Source organism: Leucoraja erinacea, chromosome 33 (assembly GCF_028641065.1).
Source record: "Leucoraja erinacea ecotype New England chromosome 33, Leri_hhj_1, whole genome shotgun sequence".
Classification (NCBI taxonomy): domain Eukaryota; kingdom Metazoa; phylum Chordata; class Chondrichthyes; order Rajiformes; family Rajidae; genus Leucoraja; species Leucoraja erinaceus.
Window position 1 is genome coordinate 18,555,251 of NC_073409.1, and position 19,821 is coordinate 18,575,071.

Sequence of the window (19,821 nt, forward strand, 5' to 3'; positions counted from 1 at the left end):
CTGTACACAGCCTATTGTCAAAGAGACAAGGGGCTGTAACGTGCTGCAGGGGGACCGGCTGTGATGGAGCAGGGCACTGCCACTGTTTGGAGAAATTCAACAATCTCCGAGGCATTGTATGTGGTGTCGAAATGAAGAAAGATGATTTCTCCACAGACCATCTGCGAGGCTGTTCCTAAGGAGACAGAACAAGAAAGGAAATGTGAGTAGCATGAGATCCGAGCTGGTTATTTTTGCAATCTGTGGCTCACCTTTGCAAAGGTCATTCAGAAATCCATATGCAGCGACAGCTAAGTACTGATTAAGATCTTTGCTGACAAAATATTCTCAAGCCTCCACAACAGTTCACTGCCAATAAAGCCACTCCTGTGTTGTCTTCCTGATGAAAATGTTAGTGTCAGTCAGCTCTTCAAGAGCACTCTCCATTGACCACAATCTTCTCCTACGGCCCGTAAATGTTCAGTTTCCTCTTGAAATGCTGATACATTTGGATCTCAGCATCTCCCGCTGGTTCACTGGCTGTAAAACACACCTTGGAATATCCTTTACGGATATTGATTGAAATGCATTTTTTTTTAAATCTCACCTATCCTGTACCTGGGGATGAGCAGCCATAATCACATTGAATGGCAGTGCTGGCTCGAAGGGCCGAATGGCCTACTCCTGCACCTATTGTCTATTGTATGTTGTCAATTGTTCATACCTCTAGTTTCCCTCTCCACTGACTCTCAGTCTGAAGAAGGGTCTTGACCCGAAACATCACCTATTCCTTTTCTCCAGAGATGCTGTCTGTCCAACTGAGTTAAGGGCCTGTCCCACTTAGTGTCCTTGGCATGCAAATTACACGACCTCGTAGTCGTGTTGAGCTGCGATGGTCCCGCGAAGGTCGGGCACGATTACATGCGTAGGCACAGCCGTCAGGAGCACATGACGTCATTTGAAGATGGACACAAAGCTGTAGTAACTCAGCAGGACCGGCAGCATCTCTGGAGAGAAGGAATGGGTGACGTTTCGTGTCGAGACTCTTCTTCAGTCTGAAAAGAAGGGTCTTGACCCAAAACGTCACCATTGCTTCTCTCCAGAGATGCTGCCGGTCCCGCTGAGTTACTCCTGCTTTTTGTGTCTATCTTCAATTTTCTGGGTGTAGAAGTGGGGGCGGATCCGGACCGCAACGGCCGTGAGTCCCAGGCCGAGTTTGGCGATCGTTTGCCTGCTTCTGCTGCTGTTGAAGGTGAGACGTTGCGTCGCGTCAGGGTCTTGGGCCTGTCCCACTTTGGCCGTCAGTTCCGCGACAGGCCGTTGGCGCGCGAAGATTTCATTCACTAGAAAAAATTCGGAGCCCCGCGCGATGTCGCGCACAACTACATACCCCTCAGTGGGACCGGCCCCGCACGGCCATACGAAGCACATGCGCCTCAATGCGACCTCGAGGTCGCGTAATTTGCGTGCCAAGGACACGTAAGTGGGACAGGCCCTGTACTGTGTAGGAAGGAACTGCAGATGCAGGTTTAAACCGAACCAGAGACGCTGCCTGTCCCACTGAGTTACTCCAGCTTTTTGTGTCTATCTACTGAGTTATTCCTGCATTTATTTTGTGTCTATCCTTGGTGTAAACCAGCATCTACGGTTCTTTCCAAGACACTTTAAATATGAGAATAATCAGTCTGCATAACCAGTGATGGGAGGAACAAAATATAAATTTGTTTCTGAAGAAAGGTCCCGACCCAAAACATCACTGACTCATGTTCTCCAGAGATGCTGCCTGACCCGCTGAATATCTTTGAGTCTTTTTTTTATGCAAACCAGAATCTGCAATTCCTTGTTTCTCCATGTTTGTTTCTACTTTTTTGTACGTCCCTTTGGCACTGGGCAGCATTGGATAGTAGGCATGAAGAGGGATTTGTCATGATTTTTCATTCTTAGGGATTTTTGCACGGTGTGATTTTTTTAAATTTGTTTACCATTTGTGGGTATTACTGGTAAAGCTAATGTATAATGTTCATATAAAGCACAATTGAACTATAGAATATCCTTTCCCAATTGCCTCTGTCCTCAGGAGATAGACTCGATCTAAGATAGACACAAAAAGCTGGAGTGACTCAGCGGGACAGGCAGCATCTCTGGAGAGAAGGAATGGGTGACGTTTCGGGTCGAGACTCTTCTTCAGACTGGTTAGGGATTAGGGTCACGAGAGATAAAGACAATGATGTAAAGAACAATGAACGAAAGATATGCAAAAAAGTAACGCTGATAAAGGATACAGGCCATTTTTAGCTGTTTGCAGGGTGAACACGAGAAGCTTGTGCGACTTAGGTAGGGGAGGGATGGAGAGAGAGAGGGAATGCCGGGGCTACCTGAAGTGAGATAAATCAATATAAATACCACTGTAAGTTGCCCAAGCGAAATATGAGATGCTGTTTCTCCAATTTGCGTTTAGCCTCACTCAGAGGACCAAGGAAAGAAAGGTCTGTGTGGGAATGGGAAGGAGAATTAAAGTGTTTAGCAACCGGGCGATCAGCCTAGATCTAGATGACCTCGGTGGGGAAGATGGCACGAAGGCAGGGGTTTATTGGGATCTGCGCTGGAGCAGAGAGGACATGTCTGTGTGGAGTTTGCACATTCTCCCCGGGGCCTCTGGCATGGATTTCCTCCGGGCGCTCCAGTTTCCTCCCACATTCTCCAGACATGCGGGATGGGAGGTTAACCAGCCTCTGGAAAATTGCACCTAATATGTAGAGAGTGCAAGTGGCAGGTGCACAGCCTGAACTGAGCAAAGACCAACGTGTATTCACTGGAATTTAGAAGGATGAGAGGATATCTTACAGAAGCATAAACAATTCTTAAGGGATTGGACAGGTTAGATGCAGGAAAAATGTTCCCAATTTTGGGTGAGTCCAGAACCAGGGATTACAGTGTAAGAATAAGGAGTAGGCCATTTAGGACAGAGATGAGAAAAAAACGTGAATCTGTGGAAGGGGGATGGGTAACACCTAAACTGGAGTGGGACCAATATCCTGGGAAGGAGACTAGCTAGTTCTACTTGGTAGGGTTGAAATAACAGAGCAGGAAGGAGGCAGAAAGCTTTAAACTACAATTGTACCTCGGTACACGGGACATTAAACTAAAACTGAAACTGAAATTTGGGGGCAAATACTATACTCAAAGACAGCCAGATTACAAGCAGGGCAGGCACAGTGGTGCATCTGGTAGAACTGCTGCCTCACATGTCAAAATTTGTCTCCAAAAAACAGACAGCGACAAAATGGTTAAAGGTAAACCAAGCCAATCTTTAATTGATCATCAGCTGGGAGGAGTGGTGGAAAGTACAAAGAGCGCAAACGTTGCTCAGACTGTCCCCAGGCTCCACTCAAAGAACAAAGGAAAGTATACATTTTCTTATCAATAAAACAGTCCTTCTAAATCTGGCCTAAGGGAAACAAGGGAGGCTGGACCCATATATTTGCAATGTCAGCCTTGTTCTCAAATCTTGGCACAGCTTCAGTACAGCTGCCCTTCTGGAAGGACAACTAACACCATTTTGTTTTCAACAACACCTTCATCCAACACCTCCGCTCGGTTCACAATAACCAACCTGATCTCCCGGTGGCTCAGCACTTCAACTCCCCCTCCCATTCCAAATCCGACCTTTCTGTCCTGGACCTCCTCAATGGTTAGAGTGAGGCTCAACGTAAATTGGAGGAGCAGCACCTCATATTTTGCTTGGGTAGTTTACACCTCAGCGGTATGAACATTGACCTCCAATTTCAGGTAGTCCCTGCTTTCTCCTTCTTTCCCCTCCCCTTCCCAGCTGTCCCACGGCCGACTGTCTCCGCCTCTTACTTTTTCTTCCCCCCCCCCACCCTCACATCAGTCTGAAGAAGGGTCTCGACCCAAAACGTCGCCTATTTCTAGCGGGTGAGGCAGCTCCATAGATGCTGCCTCACCCGCTGAGTTTCTCAAGCATTTTTGTCTACCTTTGATTTTCCAGCATCTGCAGTTCCTTCATAACTATTTTGTTTTCAAATGACTTCCATTTTGTTTCCAGAATGGGCATCCGTCTGTGAACTAAAACAAGCTTGTAAGACTTGGATGAAAGCCACTACCTTGTCCTTGACAGGCTGTTCAGACAGATATCTAATAAGGTGCCCAGCCAATACATCTCTATGTTTATACATTGTTAATACATTGTTTCAATGATTAATGTAAACCGAGCTTGTAAAATGTCCCCATACTTTATTCTGCTGGGAAAATTCTCTTTTAAATTTGACTGCTTTTTTTTTCTTCTTTTTTTTTCAGCAAATTTTTAATTTACGAACCAAATTTGACTAAATTAAAGTCTTTCACACAGTGATAGAGACCAAGGTTCGGTACTGACCGCAGCCCTGTCTGTGTGGAGTTTGCACATTCTCCCTGGGGCCTCTGGCATGGATTTCCTCGGGCTGCTCCAATTTCCTCCCACATTCTCAAGACATGCGGGATGTTAGGTTAACCGGCCTCTGGAAAATTGCACCTAATATGGAGAGAGTGCAAGAGGCAGGTGCACAGCCTGAACTGAGCAAAGACCAACGTGTATTCACTGGAATTTAGAAGGATGAGAGGATATCTTACAGAAGCATAAACAACTCTTAAGGGATTGGACAGGTTAGATGCAGGAAAAACTTTCCCAATTTTGGGTGAGTCCAGGGATTACAGTGTAAGAATAAGGAGTAGGCCATTTAGGACAGAGATGAGAAAAAAAAAACATGTGAATCTGTGGAATTCTCTGCCACAGAAGGCAGTGGAGGCCAATTCACTGGATGCTTTCAAGAGAGAGTTAGATATAGCTTATGGCTAACAGAATCAAGAGCTATGGGGAGAAAGCAGGAACGGGGTACTGGTTTTGGATGATCAGCCATGATCATATTGAATGGTGGTGCTGGCTCCAAGGGCCGAATGGCCTACTTATGCACCTATTTTCTATGTTTCTATGGTGGTTGAAACTGCATTTATTTCAACGCCGGAGGCTTAGCAGGAAAGGCGTTCGACATTAAGGCGTAGATTTATTTGGGAGCCAAGGATATTATAACCATAACAAAAACATGATGAGAGGACCGGACAGGTAGAGTATAGATGTGTAGACTGCGTTCTAGAGCATAGATATTATTCAAGGGTATAGTCATGATAGAGGTACAGATAGGAGAGGACAGGGGAAGGGAGGATGTTGCCTTTTTTGAACAGATGACATAAATACAGTGCTTAGAGATGATATTTTTGGGGGATCAAAAATACAAGTGATGGTATATGGATAGAACTTGGAAACAGGAATGGAATGACCAATTTGATGGGATTGTGTCTCCTGGTAATGAGCGTGGTATGGAGTAACAGATGTGCAAGTGAACAGAAGGACCATATTCTCTGAATGTCCCAATGGACACATATTTTTATCAACATGAAGTTAGTTGATCTATGGTGAACTTTCTCTGGGAGAACATGCAAACTCCACACATATAGAACCGAAGTCTGCATCCAACACAGGTCCCTGGTACTACGCCTGTCCGGCTGTGTTTAGTTTATAGTCACGTGTTCCAAGGTAAAGTGAAAAGCTTTTGTTGCGTGCTAACCAGTCAGCGGAAAGACAATACGTGATTCTAATCGAGCCATCCACAGCGTACAGACACATGATGAAGGGAATAACATAAATAACTTTTAGTGCAAGATAAAATCCAGTAAAGTCTGATCGAAGATAGTCTGAGGGTCTCCAATGTAATATTAACTCAGGCCAGCTCTCTGGGTGTGCTTAGATTGGTCAGTTGCCTGATAACACCTGGAAAGTAAACTGTCAATGAATCTGGAAGTGTGCGTTTTTACACATCTAAAGCTTTTGGCTGATGGGGAGGGGAGAAGAGGGAGTGGCCAGGGTGCGACTCATCCTTAATGAAGCTGCTGGTGTTGCCGAGGCAACATGAGGTGTATATGGAGACAATGGAAGGGAGGTTGGATTGTGTGATGGGCTGGGTGGGCTGTGTCCACAATTCTCTGCAATATCTTGTGGTCTTGTATGGAGCTTTGGGCAGTGGACAGGTGCTATAGACCTGCACGGGAAGGTAGACGCTCCCGCCCCCACGAGTCTCGGGCAGATGGGGCTCGTCAGCCTGGGAAGGCAGCCCATCCGACCAGGATGCATCACCCATTGTTAGTCATGACCGAGAGGGGCCTACCACTGTATGGAGCTGTTCCCAAAGCATGATGTGATGCACCCCACTAAAATGCTTTTTACGGCACATCTGTAGAAGATGCTTCTCATTGACTACTGTATTTATCCCCAAATTTGCATCTGCCACCTTCCTGCTCTGTTTCCCTCCCCTCTGCCAACCTTGTTTAAACCCGACCAAATGTATAGGAAGGAACTGCAGATGCTGGTTTACACCGAAGATAGGCACAAAATGCTGGAGTAACTCAGCGGGACAGGGCGCATCTCTGGAGAGAAGGAATGGGCGACGTTGCGGGTCGAGACCCTTCCTCAGTCTGAAGACCCGAAACGTCACCCATTCCTTCCCTCTGGAGATGCTGCCTGTCCCATTGAGTTAAACTCTACCAAGTACTGTAGCACGAGCAAGTCACGTTGCCAGGATATTGCACTCAGTCGTGGAGGGCAGAGGTGGGACCGCCACGATAATTTAGTGCAGGTATTGGGCTGAATTAAATCTACAACTTACAACATGGGGTAACCATGTCACAACAAAAGCAGAGTTGTTTTTCACCCTTGTGTGGCTATGTGGAAAAAACAATGGGGCTCCATCACTAGTTTTGTATCGAGATACAGCGTAGAAACAGACCCTTCCATCCACAGAGTGCACACCGACCAGCGATCCCCGCACACTAAAGGGCCTGAACCACTTGGGCGTCATTTCCGCGTCACTATGCGTGCGTCATGCGTTGTGACGCGTAAATGATGTCGCTTAAATGACGGGCAAATGGGACAGGCCCTTACCACTATCCTACACACACTAGGGACAATTTACACTTATACCAAGCAATCAGCCCACAAACCTGTACGTCTTTGGAGTGTGGGAGGAAACGGGGAAAACCCACACAGGTCACGGAGAGTGCACACAAGCTCCGTACAGGCAGCACCCGTAGTCAGAATTGAACCGGGTCTCTGGCGCTGTGAGAGGGCAACTGTGCCACTGTGCCACCCTGTAGCCCACTGCCGCTGGGGATTGGACTGAATTGAGCTTACAATGTTTATCCTGATGAGGTAACCATTAGACCAGAGTTAGTGTTCACCCTGGTGTGGCAACGTGGAAAAAACATTGTTGCTCCATCACTAATTAGCAAATTTGTTGTTGTAAATATCTCAAATGTAAGCAAACTTCCCACAGCTTGGCCCTCCAGTAATATTCATACTTGCAGCTAACTCTCAAGGCAACAGTCGGGTTCACACAGCATGAAGCAGCAATCATATGCCCGTCTGATATCATTGGTGTGACTTCCATTGTGACCCAGGCTCACTCAGATGTTTAAGGAGCCAGACATAATATTCTGCTATCGTTCATGACTAAAGTTAGACAATTAAGCATTTAATTGAATGCAGCCCAGACCATCACACAAAACCACCCCGCTCCCCCTTCCATTGACTCCATTTACACCTCACGCAGCTTTGGCAAGGCCAGCAGCATAATCAAGGACCAGTCGCACCCCAGCCACTCCCTCTTCTCCCCTCTCCCATTAGGCTAAAGGTATAGTAGTGTGAAAATGCACACCTCCAGATGCAGGGACAGTTTCTTCCCAGCTGTTATCAGGCAACTGAACCATCCTACCACAACCAGAGAGCAGTGCTGAAGTTACTGAACTACTATCTACCTCATTGGTGACCCTCGGACTATCTTTGATCACACTCCGCTGGCTTTATCTTGCACTAAACATTATTCCCTCATCATGTATCTATGCACTGTGAATGGCTCCATTATAATCATGTATAGTCTTCCTGCTGACTGGATAGCATGCAACAAAAAGCTTTTCACGGTACCTTGGTAAAACATTAAACATTAATCTAAACTGGACTGAACTGTATTTTAAAAGTACTGAGGGGTTGGGAGCGACATGATTAATTGTCAGTTACAACATTTATACATTATTTGGGTTCAATTTAATCACTTAGGCCTGCTGTAACCATGGTGATGTTGAGGTTGCTTTCATTAGGATGGAGGTAAATTTTTGAGTAATTGATCAGAGATTTTTCACTGAAAGGTTATTGAGAAAGGGTGGGGTGGGGGGGGGGGGGATGGGGCTGAGCTGTTAAAAGTAATGAGCAAGTCGAGAAAAATCGGCGAGAGGGAGGGGGAAGGGGAGGTAGGGGGAAAAGGGGATAAAGGGAGAATACAATACAATACAATACAATACCATTTATTTGTCATTGACCACATTCATAGCAAAAGGATGTGAGTATAAGAGCAGGGAGGTTCTACTGCAGTTGTACAGGGTCTTGGTGAGACCACACCTGGAGTATTGCATACAGTTCTGGTCTCCTAATCTGAGGAAAGACATTATTGCCATAGAGGGAGTACAGAGAAGGTTCACCAGACTGATTCCTGGGATGTCAGGACTTTCATATGAAGAAAGACTGGATAGACTTGGTTTGTACTCGCTAGAATTTAGAAGATTGAGGGAGGGATCTTATAGAAACTTACAAAATTCTTAAGGGGTTGGACAGGCTTCGATGCAGGAAGATTGTTCCCGTGTTCCATGTTGGGGAAGTCCAGAACAAGGGGTCACAGCTTAAGCATAAGGGGGAAATCTTTTAGGACCGAGATGAGGAAAACATTTTTCACACAGAGAGTGGTGAATCTCTGGAATTCTCTGCCGCAGAAGGTAGTTGAGGCCAGTTCATTGGCTATATTTAAGAGGGAGTTAGATGTGGCCCTTGTGGCCAAACGGATCAGGGGGTATGGAGAGAAGGCAGGTACAGGATACTGAGTTGGATGATCATCCATGATCATATTTATCTTTTAAGGGTCCTTCTCTCCTATTTCTACTTTCTACTTTTTCTGTTTTTATATACACACTTCATGTTTTTCTATTCTCTACTATCTATTTTTCCTCTTTTTCCCCTTTCTATTGTTTTCTTTTTCTTGTCTTACTTCCCTTCTCAAAACATAAAAGTAGAGGTTGTACATAGAATGGATTACGGCATGACATAGTTGGCACCTAAAATTAGGTTCCACTGTACTGTTTTGTACTGTATTAACTTCTAATAAAATTTTAAAAATAAAATAAAAAAAGGTGTTTCTGCTCCTCACAGGAACAGGTTGTGCATCGGCTTGGTCTTCTGATTGCTCTTATTTAAAAAAATAAAATTTTCAGGTCAAATATTTATTCAATCGATCTTTTATGTCGAAGAGGGAGAGAGAAGCCCTTCCACCTTATTAGTGCGGAGAATTTTTCCTCTCTCTTTCTCTCCTCTCTCACACACTCTCTCTCTTCTCTCTCTCTCTCTCCTCTCTCCCCCTCTCCCTCTCCCTCTCCACATCTGTGATTGAAATGGCACCTGAAGCAATATGTTGCCTGTGCAACCTTACTTTGTGCTCCTTGCAACTTTCTCCCTTCCCCAGTTTAATTTAGTTTAGAGATACAGCATTGGATCAGACTATTCGGCCCACCGCGTCTACGCCGCCCATCACTCGTTCACGCTAGTTCTATGTCACCTGACTGTACGCATTTGGGGCAATTCACGGTTCTGATGAAGGACATCGACATGAAGCATGGTTTCTCCATCCATCAATCCGCTGGACATTTCTCCTATTTCCTGTTTAGGAATGAACTGCAGATGCTGGTTTCCACCCAAGAAAGACACAAAATGTTGAGTAAAGCCCATGTCCCACTTTCCCGAGTTCTCCCGACTGTTCCCCTTGATTCGAACTCAGGAAATTACAGTAATAGCCATTCGTAGGTACTCAGAGCTATTTTTTTAACTCGTGGACATTTTTCAACGTTGAAAAAACGTCCCGACTTAAGGGCCTGTCCCACTATGCGAGTTTACCCAAGAGCTCTCCAGAGTTTAAAAAAAATCAAACTCGTGGTAAGTATGTAGAATATACGTAGCGGGTTTGTCGGAGCTCGGGACGTCTCTTAACGGCTCGTAACCCTACCGGCAGGTACTTGGGAAACGCGATAAGCTCGTGAAATTTTTTCAACATGTTGAAAAATGTCCACGAGAGCCCTGAGTACCTACAAGCAGCTATTACTGTAATTCTCCGAGTTCGAATCAGGGGAAACACGGGAGAACTCTTGAATTACCTCATACAGTGGGACAGGCCCTTTACCTGATGCCCCGAGTTCTTACGGCTGGCATTCCGAGCCGCTACAAACCATCTACGGACTCCTACGGCCTCCTACAAGCTCCCTACTGATATTCCCCGACATTCCCCGAGTTCGAATCAAGGGGAAAACTCAGGAGAGTTCATGAGTAACTCAGGAAAGTGGGACAGGGCCTTAACGCAGCGGGTCTGGCAACATTGCTGGTCAAAAGGATTAGGTGACGTTTCGGGTTGAGACCCTTCTTCAGTATTTCCTGTTTTGTTCCCCATTTGACTGGAGTTGCTTGTGTGATGAATTTTGTCAAGATCTCAGTCGGCAGATACTTCTTATTCTGCATATTAATCTAATTCATTAAACTTAAATATTACATCATGGTTCCAAGCCTTTGATTTAGACCAGCATGGGAGATGGTAATTGTATAAATTATACTAACATGAGAATTATATTAAGACATTTAATTCCAACTGGGAACTCAGTGGTCAACATGTTTCCTTCAAGTCAACAGCAAATCTTAATCCTAATCAATCTAATATGATTTGAAAGCTCTCAATGCTTTTGCTTTTAGGCCTTTTGGTTCAGATCAAGTGTAGTATCTGTTCCCATCAGCTTAATATCTGTATTATTTGTTTCTAGGGCAGCACGGTGGCACAGCAGTAAAGTTGCTGCCTTGCAGCGCCAGAGACCTGGGTTCCAACTTGACTACGGGTGTTGTCTGTACGGAGTTTGTACATTCTCCCTATGACCATGTGGGTTTTCTCCAGTTTCCTCCCACATTCCAAAGATGTGCAGGTTCGTCGATCAATTGGCTTCTGTGGAAAACAAATTGTCCCTCGTGTGTCAATAGACAATGGACAATAGGTGCAGGAGTAGGCCAATCAGCCCTTCGAGCCAGCACCGCCATTCAATGTGATCATGGCTGATCATCCACAATCAGACTCAGTGGGCCGAAGGGCCTGTTTCTTTGCTGTATCTCTCAAACTAAAACTGAACTAAAAATTGCAACTTCTAATCTCTCCACAGTTCTTTTGTAGAGATATTTTTTAAGAGATACAGCATGGAACCAGGCCCTTCGGCCCAACTTGTCCACACCGACCATTGATCTCCTGTTCACACTAGTTCTATGTTATTGCACTTTCCCATCCACTATCTACACACTAGGGGGGCAAGTTACAGAGACCAATTAACCTACAAGCCCACGCTGTCTTCGCTATTCACTGAGGTCTTCAGCCCTGAAGGTTACTACTCTTCGTCAATTGCAGCTTCTTGTAGATTTTTGATCTTCATCCGTCAACCATTGGTGGCCTGGCCTTCAGATGTCTGAGTCTCAAACTATAAACTTTCCCTTCTTAAATCATATAACATTTCTACCCTTCCCCCTTTAAGATGTTCTTTCTCGTTGGACTCTGAGCGAGCAGCTGATTCCTTGACTCTAAATTTGGAGTCATCTTTCGGGTGGCGCAGCGGTAGAGTTGCTACCTTACAAACGCCAGGGATCCCGACTACGTGCTGTCTGTATGGAGTTTGTGCATTTTCCCCGTGACCGCGAGGGCTTGTAGGTTAATTGGGTTTGATTAAATTGTAAACTGTCCCTGAAGTCTAGGAATAGTGGTACTGTGCGGGGTGATCACTGGTCAGCGCGGACACAGTGGAGTTTGTAGGCTAATTGGCTTGGTACCATTTTAAATTGTCCCTCGTCTGTGTAGGATAGTGTTGGGGATCATGGGTCGGCATGGACTCAGTGGGACAAAGTGTCGGTTTCTACGCTGTATCTCTAAACTAGACTAAACTAATGAAAACTAAACTAAACTAAACTTTTGTGGTCTGGTAGTTCTATGAAATGCATTGCAGCATTTTGTTGTGACAAGAACACTGCACAGTCCCATTACTGTTGCAGAACATTTCATTCCTGATGGACTAATTTGCGTTGGCATTTCATTCTGTCAGGCGGTTACCTTCATTTGCAAGTAGACCATTTGAGTTCAAATCCCTGGTGAACATGCGGAGACATGGTCCGAGTTCTTCACCCATCATCACTATCAAGTCAAGTTAAGTTGTGTTAACTGCCAGATGCACAAGTACGGTGATGTACAGGTACAATGTAGATCTTGCTTGCAACATCATAGAAACATAGAAAATAGGTGCAGGAGTAGGCCATTCGGCCCTTCGAGCCTGCACCACCACTCAATATGATCATGGCTGATCATCCAACTCAGTATCCTGTACCTGCCTTCTCTCCATACCCCCTGATCCCTTTAGCCACAAGGGCCACATCTAATTCCCTCATAAATATAGCCAATGAACTGGCCTCAACTACCTTTTTGTGGCAGAGAATTCCACAGATTCACCACTCTCTGTGCAAAAAATGATTTTCTCATCTCGGTCCTAAAAGACTTCCCCCTTATCCTCAAAGAAGGGTTGTGACTCAAAATGCCACCTGTCCATTTTCTCCACAGATGCTGCCAGACCTGCTGAGTTCCTCTGGTACTTTGTGATTTGCAAAAGTTTCGAGCAGCTGCAGTTCCTTGTATCTCCATTTATGCAACGGTTGATTCCGATTTCCCTAAAACACAAGTCGTAGGTGCATTGATTGTGTCTTTTTGCGCTATTATTGTTTGTTTGTTTGTTTGTTTGTGAACCTCTACCTCACCTGGAAAGATTGCTTGGGGAGTCGAGGGGGGTAAAGTGACAAGTGTAGCCTTGTTACATTCCTGTGATTGTAAGGGAAAGTACCAGGGGAGGGGGTGGTATGGGTGGGAAGGGACAAATTGACCAGGGAGTTTTGGAGGGAGCGGTCTCTGCGGAAAGCCGAAAGGGGAGGAGATGGGAAGATGTGGCCAGTGGTGGGATCCCGTTGGAGGTGGCAAAAATGTCGCTGGATTATCTGTTGTATGTGGCGGCTGGTATTGTGGAAGGTGAGGACAAGGGGGACTCTGACAGCACCTCATATTTCGCTTGGGTAGTTTACACCCTAGCGGTATGAACATTGACCTCCAATTTCAGGTAGTCCTTGCTTTCTCCCTCCTTCCCATTCCCAGTCCCAGCTCTCCCACAGCCTACTGTCTCTGCCTCTTCCTTTCTTCTTCCCACCCCCCCACCCCCCACATCAATCTGAAGAAGGCTCTCGACCCAAAACGTCGCCTATTTCCTTCGCTCCATACATGCTGCCTCACTCGCTGAGTTTCTCCAACATTTTTGTCTACCTTCGATTTTTCCAGCATCTGCAGTTCTTTTTTTCACACAATATTTACAATAAGCTGAATGCAGTCTATAATTTATTAGGAAGTTGGACATATCTCTGGGATCTCTGGTTTCCTCCAACACTCCAAAGGCATACAGGTTGTTGGTTAATTGGCTTGGTATAATTGTAAATTGTCCCTAGTGTGTGTAGGATAGTGGAAGTGTGCGGGGATCGCTGGTCGGCACGGGCTCAGTGGGCCGAAGGGCCAGTTTCTCTAAACAAAACTAAGCCCATTCAATGTACACGGTGGAAGGAGTGCGTAAACTCACAAACTACCCCTTATCCCCATCTCAACGTACACTACCAGCCCCAAGTATAGAAGGACCTTTGGGATCAACATTGGCCTCTTCAGTCGCCCAACAACCCCAGAACCTAAACTGAAGTTTGTCGAACTCAATCCCAAGGTTCTGTATAAAGAAGAAAAGACAAGGAAGATTTCAAAAATACACAGAACCCGTTCAGGATCATTGTGTGAAATTGATTCTTCAAATTACATAATTTTCTGCGATAATCTTTCTCAGTAAAATTAATTTAAACATTGTTGAAAAGAACGAAGGGAGATCTTGTGTTGATATGGAACATTTACATTCTCAGCGTTTCTTCCAGCATATCAGAACATGTTATTCACTCTCACATTATTATAGTCATGTTGCTGAACAAAGCCATCAATTTGTGGCGAGTCTTCAATAGACAATAGACAATAGGTGCAGGAGTAGGCCATTCGGCCATTCGAGCCAGCACCGCCATTGAATGTGATCATGGCTGATCATCCCCAATCAGTACCCCGTTCCTGCCTTCTCCACATATCCCTTGACTCCACTATTTTTAAGAGCCCTATCTAGCTCTCTCTTGAAAGCATCCAGAGAACCTGCCTCCACCGCCCTCCGAGGCAGAGAATTCCACAGACTCATAACTCTCTGTGTGAAAAAAGTGTTTCCTCGTCTCTGTTCTAAATGGCCTACCCCTTATTCTTAAACTACGCTGCACTCCCTCAATAGCAAGAATGTCCTTCCTCAAATTAGGGGACCAAAACTTGGGATTCATCTGCAAGAATAGAGGAACTTCCCCTTCTGGCAGAAAGCAATTTAAAGGAATTATTTCCCGACTATCGGTGCTGTCTGCACAGAATTTGTAAACATGGGTTTTCTCCAGTTGCTCCAGTTTCATCCCACACTCCAAAGATGTACGGGTTTGTAGGTTAATTGGCTTTGGTAGCTTGTCCCTCGGGTGTAGGAAAGTGTACTGGGATTGATGGTTGGTGTGGACTCAATGGGCCGAAGGGCTTGTTTCCACACTGAAATGACCCTGTCCCACCTAGGAAACCTGAACGGAAACCTCTGGAGACTTTTGCGCCCCACCCAAGGTTTCCGTGCGGTTTCCCGGAGGGTCGGCAGGTGGTTGCCGGAGGTTGCAGGTAGTGGAAGCTCCAGGTGCTCCAGTTTCATCCCAAACTCCGTAAGGTTTGTAGGTTACGCAAAAGCTTGTCCTCGGGGTGTAGTAAAGTGGGATTGCTGGTTGGTGTGGACAAAATGGACCAGAGGAATGGCCCTTCCCACCTAGGAAACCTAACGGGGACTTTGCGCCCCACCCAAGGTTTCCGTGCGGTTCCCGGAGGTTGCAGGTGGTTGCCTTGCAGGTAGTGGAAGCAGGTAGGGAGACTGACAAAAACCTCCGGAAACCGCACGGAAACCTTGGGTGGGGCGCAAAGTCTCCAGAGGTTTCCGTTCAGGTTTCCTAAGTGGGACAGAGGCATTACTCTAAAGTAAACTAAGCTTCATGAAACTAAACTAAAGATGGTGTGAGCAATTATCATGCAGGCTTAAATCTGAGGGAAGGAATCGTTAGAAACCCCCCTCCCCCAACCTCCTCAATGACCAACATACTGAGCACAGTGGGTAGAGCTGCAGCCTCACATCGTTAGAGACCAGGGTTCAATCCTGACCATGGGTGCTCTCTGTCTGTGTGAAGTTTGCAAGTTCTCCCTGTGACCGCGTGGGTTTCCTCCTTGTGCTCCGGTTTCCTTCCACATCACAAGATGTGCTGCTTGTAGGTTAATTGGTCCTTTGTAAATTGCCCTGAGTGTTCGGAGAGTGGATGTGGAAGTGTGATAACAAAACCAATGTGAATGGGCGAGTGATGGTCGGAGGGGCCGAAGGGCCTATTTCCATGCTGTATCTTTAAAGCAAACCAAACTAAACCTCAAACCTCAGTTAGTTCCAATCCAGTAGCATTGCCACCACACATAAAGATCTGGCAGGTAGTACTGTAACTGCTTAGACAGCACACATACTTGAGCAAGATTCCACCTTGCCAAAATGTCTGCAACTTTTGTAGGTATTGGCGGTGCTGGCTCGAAGGGCCGAATGGCCTCTTCCTGCACCTATTTTCCGTGTTTTTTCTATGGTTGTCTTTTCAGTTTAGTTTAGTTTAGAGAAGATCTCGGAGAAAACCCACGCAGGTCACGGGGAGAACGTACAAACTCCGTACAGACAGCGCCCAACAGCCAGGATCGAATCCGAGTGTCTCTGGCGCTGTTAAGGGCCTGTCCCACTTTCACGACCTAATTCACGACTTTTTTTACTCGTGGACATTTTTCATCAGGCTAGAAAAAACGGCCCGACCTACTTGATGCCACGAGTACCTACGACTAGCATCACGACCTGCTACGACCTACCTATGACCTCCTACGACCTTGTGACGACCATGTTGTGAGTATGAGTCAAGGGCAAACTCGGCAGAGGTCGTGAATTAGGTCCTGAAAGTGGGACAGGCCCTTTAGGCTGCAACTCTACCGCTGCTCCACGAGAGCTCACAGGGAAAGTTTTATTCTAAATGTCTTTCTTGAGAGAGATCACAACCATGACTTGAATCATAAGGTGTGAGGAAATCGTACTGCGGAAAATCCTTATGGAGACCCAGCTGAATGATTTCTATTTGTACTGCAACCGGGCATGCTTGCCTTAACACAGAGTTGGTTCAGGGGGGGATTACTGACGGAGGTATTTTCAACATCATTACATGCTTGATGGAGTTTCTGTGGATAAACTGTTTTCTAATGGCAGGAATAGTCAGTAACCAAATCGCACACAGACTCAAACGATTCAGGGGTAGGGATGCAGAAACATCCTGCATTCCAGGAATTAATTCTGAGCAAGGAAATAGATGAAGAGATGACCTTTGCGGTGACTTTTTGAATCGAGTCACTCAGAGGCTGAAGCTGGTTGGTATAAAGGTCTTTATTCCTCAAGAGAAACAGACATTCTCATGAAGACCCTCTTGGTAGAAATCTCCCAAAGACACTACAACATTTAAAAGACAACTGGACAGGTACATAGGATAGGAAAGGATTCAAAGGATATGGTCCAAATACAGGTGGGTTGGACTAGTGTAGATGGGGCATCATGGTCAGCATGGGCCAGTTGGGCCTGTTTCCATGCTGTATGACTCTATGACTCTATCGAGTTTATATATGTTTGAAAAACAAAGATGACATAAATAAAATAAAGAGTTATCAAGAGAGCGTTAGAATTAGCTCTGAGGGCTAATGGAATCAAGGGATATGGGGAAAAAGCAGGAACGGGATACTGATTTTTGATGATCAGCTATGATCATATTGAATGTCGTTGCTGGCTCGAAGGGCCGAATGGCCGACTCATGCACCTATTTTCTGTTTCTATAACAATAAATGATGAACTGCAGTTTCAATGGCACACAAAGACAACAATGTACACTTAACTATAGTTTCAATCGGTATAATTATCGACTAAGTTTTAACATTTTGCATGCAGGCAACTAACTTTGAAGAATCACATATTTACAATATGAGCATATTGTAGCTGCTGTGAGAGTTCATAAGGTCATAAGTCATTGGAGCACAAGTAAGTCGTTCGGCACATCGCATCTACTCCACCATTCAATCATGTCTGATCTATCTTTCCCTCTCAACCCCATTCTCCTGCCTTCTCCCAATAATCTTTGACAGCCTTACCAATCATGTATCCGTCAATCTCTATTTAAAAATATCCAATGACTTGGCCTCCACAGCCATCACATATTCACCATCCTTTTGACTGAAGACATTTATCCGCAGCTACTTCCTGAAGGTACGTCTTTTTATTCTGAGGCTGCGCTCTAGACTCTCCCACTAGTAGAAAAATCCTTTCCACATCCACTCTATCTAGGTCTTTCACTATTCGATAAGATCCCCCCTCATCCTTCTTCATCTCTGTAACAACAGTGTGAAATAACTTAAGATGAAGATTAGAAACAAGGAACTGTAGATGCTTCTGAAGAAAGGTCCAGACCCAAAACGTCACCTATCATGTTCTCCAACTCTGCTGCATGAATTACTCTAGCACTTTATGTCCTTTTTGAGCTGAAGATTTCAGGTTTGATGAAAGCTCAATTGACATATTCAATTGTTTTAGCAGACAGGCTGTTTGCAAAGCTGTACATTTCATTACAAACTCATTACTGCTTCCAATATACATTACGATAGATAGACACAAAATGCTGGAGTACATCAGTGGGACAGGCAGTATCTCTGAAGAGAATGAAATAGTGACATTTCGGGTCGAGACCCTTGTTCAATCTTCACCCGTTCCTTCTGGCTACATTAGAGTAGATATTCTGAAGTCTGATTCGTTTATTGAATAAATAGTCACTACTTCCATATCATTTTATAACTTCTGAATAATCCTCAACAACTTGGTGAGTCTGTGGAATTCTCTGCCTCAGAGGGCGGTGGAGGCATGTTCTCTGGATGCTTTCAAGAGAGAGCTAGATAGGGCTCTTAAAAACAGCGGAGTCAGGGGATATGGGGAGAAGGCAGGAACGGGGTACTGATTGGGGATGATCAGCCATGATCACATTGAATGGCGGTGTTGGCTCGTAGGGCTGAATGGCCTACTCCTGCACCTATTGTCTATTGCCTTTTGTCTATAACTTCCAAAAGGTAATTGGATAAATGTTGAAGGGGAACATGTTATATTCTGCTCTGGGGAAAGGATTGAGATGATGGACGCATCAAGAAGTTCTTTTGCGCAGTCAACACTAACATAACATTGTAGGGCGGCACGGTGGCGCAACGTTAGAGTTGCTGCCTTACAGCGCCAGAGATCCCGGGTTCGATCCCAACAGGTGCTCCGGTTTCCTCCCACACACCAAAGACGACAGGTTTGTAGGTTAATTGGCTTCGGTACCGATTGTACATTGCCCCTAGCATGTAGGATAATGCTAGTGTACGGGGATGGCTGATGATGGCTGATTGGCCGGCTCAGTGGGCCACAGTGCCTGTTTCTACGCTGTATCTCGAAACTAAACCAAATTAAACTAAACTAATAACGGGTGGCCTAATGTCTTAAGCCCCTGTCCCACTTTCCCGAGTTACTCACGAATTCTCCCGAGTTTTCCCCTTGATTCAAACGCGGAGAATGTCCGTAGCGAGTCCGTAGGAATCCGTGGATATATTGTAGCGGCTCGTTATGCCGGCCGTAGGTACTCGGGGCATCAGGTAAGTCGGGACGTTTTTTTCAGCCTGATCAAAAATGTCCACGAATAAAAAGATAGTCGGGAGGAGGAATTCGTAGATCACAAAAATCTTGGGGGGGTTTTTTTAAGGTCCTTTCAACTCGGCAGAGGACTCGGGAAAGTGGGACAGGCCCTTTACTGTGTTAAATCATTCTTTATATGTAATAATCATCTGAAATGAGAACTGTATCACCTTCATGGAGCTATTGTTGAACATGTAACAGAGAAACTATAAATAATGTATTGCGTCACAGAGCTATTATTTTCATAGCTTTTCTAGGAACGTGGCTTCCACAGAGATTGTTCTCAGAAGAAAACCCATGAGTTCTCAGAATTATGGCAGTGCTCAGCTGTATGAAGCAGGAAACGCATATGAAGAATTTAATTTAATCTGTGCGGAGTCCAAGATCACACGAGTGTTGAAGTAAACATTTGATATTAGCGACTAAGGCTGAACAGTTTATTTTAAACCTTATTATAAAATATAATGTGAGACCAGCGTTTAACCCAGTTGCTCCACTCAACACCTTTTATTCAATCCACCTTATTTCATGCTAGATGTTACCGCCTCATTATAAGCTTAAAGTATGACGTTAGAAGAGGTCGTTATGTCGATGAATCCGCTCTTGAACTTTTACAGAGACTAAAGGACGGCCTCAACCTGAAACGTCACCCATTCCTTCTCTCCAGAGATGCTCCCTGTCCCGCTGAGTTACTCCAACATTTTGTGTCTACCTTGAACTTCCTGGATCGGCCTG

General features: G+C 45.3%; 1 pseudogene; it reads left to right on the forward strand.

Moving 5' to 3' along the window:
• Positions 1 to 10,850: 10,850 nt before the first annotated feature.
• Positions 10,851 to 10,952, forward strand: LOC129712832 (U2 spliceosomal RNA; annotated as a pseudogene).
• The last annotated feature ends 8,869 nt before the right edge of the window (positions 10,953 to 19,821 follow it).